Here is a 5,644-nt window from a genome sequence, read left to right as displayed (position 1 = left end):
GTTCTTAATTTTTTTGAGATTTTCCCATGAGCAGTTTTATTAATTCTTTTTACACATTGGACAGAAAACTTCATTACCTCATTCTTCATTATTTACTCAACTGTAAGATTCAACTTCTAAGTTCCAGCTAAGTGTTTATAGATCCCTTTCTGTTGTATTCACCATCTCTCTTAGTACTATGGTTTCATTGTATGATGATCATTTTGAAGTCTGCATTTATTGCAAAGGTAAGACTTTCCACATATTAGTTCTTTTACAAATTTAGCTCAATTCCCAGATCATGTCCTCGGGCTGCCAAAATGGCTGTGTGGCAACGCTGAAAACTGATGATAAATCGGGAATGTTTAGATTGAGACTTGTGAAACTGGACTGAAGCACTTATCTTTAGATCCAATTTTGGTGATGTATGTATTATGACTCCTGGCAAGGAAAAAGCAGTTTCTCGTGGATGGAAATCTTTCTCTGAAGTAGACTCTCACAGAAACTCCAGAGGGAGCAATGAAAAGAAAATGTTGAATTCTCTGACTTTGTTATTGAGGAATATAATAAGCAGTGTCTTCCACAGCAGCTTTACCAGTCATGCAGAAAATGTCTTCATAGGGCTGTTTCCACAATGTTGGCTTTCAATGAACGTTTAGGGAATCATTTTTACATTGTAGTGTGGAAGATATTCTCACAGGGAGCTGACACGATGAAGGCCAGGGAAGTAACTTTCCTATGACTAGACTGGATCAGAAATAGGACTGAGGTCATCGAGCCAGAGTGATTTGGCTAGAATGCTTCTTAGATTTTGTTGCCTGTCAGTCTTAATTAATCAACACCCCATGTCTTTCTGTAAAAGATCTTAACCAAATTAACATATGCAGTTAAAAAAAAAATCAAACAATTGAACAGATCTGGGTAAGGAGAAAAGCTGGGTAAGGAATTAATAAAGACAGCAGCAAGACTGATGCCCATAACATACCATCCTGAAGAGTGCCTGGAGGATGACCAAGAATGTGGCTCTAAGTTTCCTAGAGGGCAAAGAAAAAGTGAAAGATAATTATAAATGTCAGCGTCCATTATAGAGAAGCCAACTAATGGGTAATGAGAAGCATCGATATTTCTGGTATGGAGACTTGAGTTTTCCCCCAGAAGTACTCACAAACAGCCTAAAATCCCTAATGACATCATACTGAGGCAGTTACATATTGTGCTGTTTGAATATATCCTTTGGAGGAAGGTGAGTACATGAATCAGCCATATCACTGAGTGAAAGCGTTTCTGTTGCCATAGTTGGGAGTGGGCACTAAATAATTTGGCCCATATATTTAGCTCTGAGATGATATGGTGTGTTTCAAGGGAAAAATTAGACCAACTAGTTACAGCATACGTGAAGGGACTACATATTCTTAGGGCCATAAGTATTTTCTAATTAAAAATCATCTTTTGTTATTACACAGTAGTATATGTATATTGTAGAAAATCAAATGATACAGATACATAAGAATAAGAAAGAAGACATTTTACCCCTACCCAGAAAAAATGATCATAGTGTGTCTTGCAAAAAACGTAAAATAGATAGCTAGTGGGAAGCAGCCGCATAGCACAGGGAGATCAGCTCGGTGCTTTGTGACCACCTAGAGGGGTAGGATAGGGAGGGTGGGAGGGAGGGAGACGCAAGAGGGAAGAGATATGGGGATATATGTATGATTCACTTTGTTATACAGCAGAAACTAACACAACATTGTAAAGCAATTATACTCCAATAAAGATGTAAAAAAAGAAAGTCATATAATGCATAATGTTTTGTAAATTGCTTTTTCCAGTTACATTGTTAGTTAAAATATTTAATTTTTTATGTCAAAAAGTTTTATGTCTTCTAAAAACCAGTCCATATTCCATATTCCATTTCCCAACTTCCCCCCAAATGTCCTTTATATAAATGGTTTGTTGAAACCAGAATCCAGTCCAGGTCCATGAACTGAATCTTGTTTTTATGTCATTTAAAGTTTGTTAATCTAGAACAGTGCTTTTTATCATGACACTGACTTGCTGAAGAAACTGTGCTAGTTGTCCTATATTATATTTTATCTTCTGGATTTATGTGGCTGTTCTCTTATAGAAAACCTTCTATATTTCCTAATGAACTGGAATGAATTCCAATTAAACAATTTTGGCTGGAATACACCATGGGTAATGCTGTGTCCTTCATGGTGCATCAAATCAGGAAATACATTATATCTGGTTGTCCCACACTTAGCAGTGCTGAGACTGACCTGTGGATTAGGGTGATGAAAGCCTGATCCCCTCTTTGTACAGACACGTTCTCTCATTGAATTGTGTAAGTAATCAGTAGAGTGCTGCTTTGTCACTACATAAGTGTACAGTTCTCCATCAACAATTTATCTAATGTTTTAATGAAAATTGGTAATCCTTAAATAAATGAATATTTTTTCTATCATTTGATATTTATTTACTGGCATTTCTCCAGGCCATAGAAGAATGGGTCCAATTAGTCTATTTAGTTACCTTGAAGTACAGTTTCTACAGGAAAATCAGGATACCTACTTAACTCTTTCACTTTAATTACCAAGTTTTGAACTATGAAGGTGGCTCAGAAGACACCTTAGAGAATGACAGCTGTATTTTCTGGCGTCTTTTCCTGAGCATAATGTTCTGGATTTCCAGGGGATCCATGTGTGTTAATTTACTAGAATCATTATTCTTTGTGTTGTTCGAAAGTTCACAACTTTAGCCAGTGGGAGCCCCTTCGTATTAGCTCTCATATCCTATGACCAACCCACTAACTTTTGAAAGCTTCTTGCTTCCTGTCACAATACATCTCAGACACACCTGTACCATCCCTGCCCCAGTCTTGGAATCAGCTATTTGTCCAAGTGGAGAATGGTATTAGAGATTAAGATATGACATGAGAACTACAATGGTAATGTTTGCTTCTAACGACTATAAATATTTTTTCCAAAATGGTTTTTAATAAGCAGTGGCAGCTGAAATTTCAAAGATGTGTCCGCCGGATATTATCTGGTATAGCTAGGATACTTAGTAAGGGCAGATGTTTATAATAAACAACCAGTCCAAAAGTAGAATAAGGGCCTCTTAAGAAAAGTGAGAAGTCTTTTTTGTTGTTGTTGTTATAATGAAATCTTCAAAGTGACTCTTTACTTCCGAAAAAGTTCATCATTGGGAATTCGTGAGTTACAAATCTATGAAGAGATTGAAATACTGGAAGAATGTCACAGAATATAAAAGGCATACATAAATAAAATGGGAAGGCTATGAATTCTTGTAAGGGACAATGAAATCACCATTTTTTTTAAAGAGAGTGGCGCTATATATTTTGATATATTTCTTAAGATAGAACCTGATTTGTTAGTGAATATTTCAAATAAGGGTTGCATCTGTATATCCTGTATGACTTTGTAATGGAAACACTAAACTAAGAGTGACCTTAAGACTTCCAAGAAGCTCCAGATTTGTACAGGTAGATATATTTTGAACCAATCTGATTGGATCTAATTTTTAAAAGACAAGTGAATTCAGCAATGAGTTTCTCTGTTCATATGACTCCTAGTCTGGATACAGCTGTAAGGATAAAGTCAACTTGAGAATCCTAGGATTTGTCTGAGAATCCGTATTTAAGTTAAGTCATATATATATATAAACATTAAAGAAAGCAAACTGTCGAGATTTATTTATGAACATGAAGGAACAGAAAAGAGTAAGAAATTTCTTTACTTTGAGATTGTTAAGCAATTACTGAATGATTAGGGCACTAGGGTATAACTTTGGAAGTGCCTTGCTTTCCTATGTTCTAGTTGTAGTTAAACATTTTTTCTCAATTCTTTACTTTCTAGGGATACCATTATCAAATTCTCAATGCACTTAACCTCTCAAGTTTTCAGGGTAAGAATCTCATGGAGCAATTCCGCAGGAAGCCAGACACAAGTTTACTCAGTTTTCTTTTTCTTTCTTTCTTTTTTTTTTTTTTTTTGCGGTACGCGGGCCTCTCACTGTCGTGGCCTCTCCTGTTGCAGAGCACAGGCTCCGGACGCGCAGGCTCAGCGGCCATGGCTCACGGGCCCAGCCCCTCCGCGGCATGTGGGATCCTCCCTCCTGGACCGGGGCACGAACCCGCGTCCCCTGCATCGGCAGGCGGACTCTCAACCACTGCGCCGCCAGGGAAGCCCTGCTCAGTTTTCTTGCCAAGACCTCCCCGTATTTCTGCCTCTGCCACCCCTGGTGGCCTGGTGGGAAAGCTGCCTTGCACATCCCTCAGGCCCAAGTGGGTTCAAGACTCAACGTCTCCTACCGGGGACCCTCCCGATACCGAGGACTGGAAGTCGTTCCTCTGAACTCTCCCTGCTTCTAAGCGACCGTCACTCAGACTGATCTGTGCCTGTGTGCTCCCAGGATTTTGGGTCGCCAACTATAAACAGTGAGTGGAGGAGAGCTGTTGCTCATCTAGTCCTCCCCATGGGGACCTGTCTTGGGGCTGCAGCCCCAAGGAGGAGAACCCACACTCTGCTGAAGATGGAGGTAGCGGGGCAAGGCCGCTATGGCTGCAGGGCCTCCAGCTTCTTCCATGAACAGATGACTCAAGTGGAAGCAACTTGCTTACTTATGCACTTACTCTGCCCGGACTACTGCCTGACCCTGAGCAGACGGGCGAACATCACACATCATCCAAAATGGACAGTGGGAGCACTGCTTTCTGATTCTTCTTCACCTCGTAAACTGTCTGAATCAAAAATTTTTATTTATTCTTCCGCCAAACACAACTGATTTCCATCTACAATTATTTTTTAAGGTAAGAAACGTGAGTCAACTGAAGAAAGGCCTGTGGCCTTGAGCTAGGGAAGGGTGACACTGTGACACTCGACTGAGTCCCCGGGCTCTGGGGTTGAGCTTGGGCCGCGCAGGACTGGACCCGGGTCAGCAGACCTTCTCCAGGGCAGCTCTGCAGCACTGCACGCACTGCTGGTAGATGGTCTCAAAGTGAACGTCACTGCCGTCATAGCAGTCTTCAAAAATGAGTTGTTTTTGTGGCTCGTAGCTCACAAGTAGTTCAATTTTCGCTCTGCAGTTTTTAACTTGGTTACTTTTTCTATTCAAATCTCTACGGTTGCTTTCATCCATACGTAGTATACAGTCAAAAGCAGCGGCAAAGTCTTCTTTGGTAACCTGCTGGGCAACGTGACTCATGGGAGTACCATGCTTCTTCATGCAAGCCTGCCCCCCGATAATCAGGAGGGTTTCCTAGTTCATACGTGGACGTCGCTGCACTGTCCATCCTCCAAGTATCTGAAACGCTTTGATCAGTTACAAGTTTCCTGAAGACTGCTTCTGCAGTGGGTAATAGACAGATGTTACCCAGACACACGAACACCCCCCGACTTGGTCACCTGCTCGGCCATCTTCCCCCCCCACCACCCGCACCAAGGAGTCTTAATTAAGATTGATGCCTGAATGAATGACATTCTCGCCTTTGCATAAAAGTGAAATTAAGGACAGCAAGTCTTCAGTTCCCAGCCAATTTAGTTATTATGTATATCAGAGGTTAGCAAAATCTCAGAATAGGAGAGTTGTGCCTAAGTTCAGCTTTTTTTTTTTCTTATGTAGTATTTTTGTTAAAGACACAGTT

At 40.4% G+C, this 5,644-nt stretch overlaps 1 pseudogene across 1 annotated transcript; it reads right to left on the bottom strand.

Moving 5' to 3' along the window:
- Positions 1 to 4,935: 4,935 nt before the first annotated feature.
- LOC309972250 (low molecular weight phosphotyrosine protein phosphatase-like) lies at positions 4,936 to 5,417 on the bottom strand (annotated as a pseudogene). Its single transcript has one exon. The product of its transcript is annotated as a low molecular weight phosphotyrosine protein phosphatase-like (transcript).
- Between the last annotated feature and the right edge of the window lie 227 nt (positions 5,418 to 5,644).

Source organism: Leucopleurus acutus (assembly GCF_964270905.1).
Source record: "Leucopleurus acutus genome assembly, chromosome: 15".
NCBI classification, from domain to species: Eukaryota; Metazoa; Chordata; class Mammalia; order Artiodactyla; family Delphinidae; genus Leucopleurus; species Leucopleurus acutus.
The sequence above is the reverse complement of the archived record's forward strand: the minus strand, read 5'-3'. Positions and strand labels throughout refer to the sequence as shown.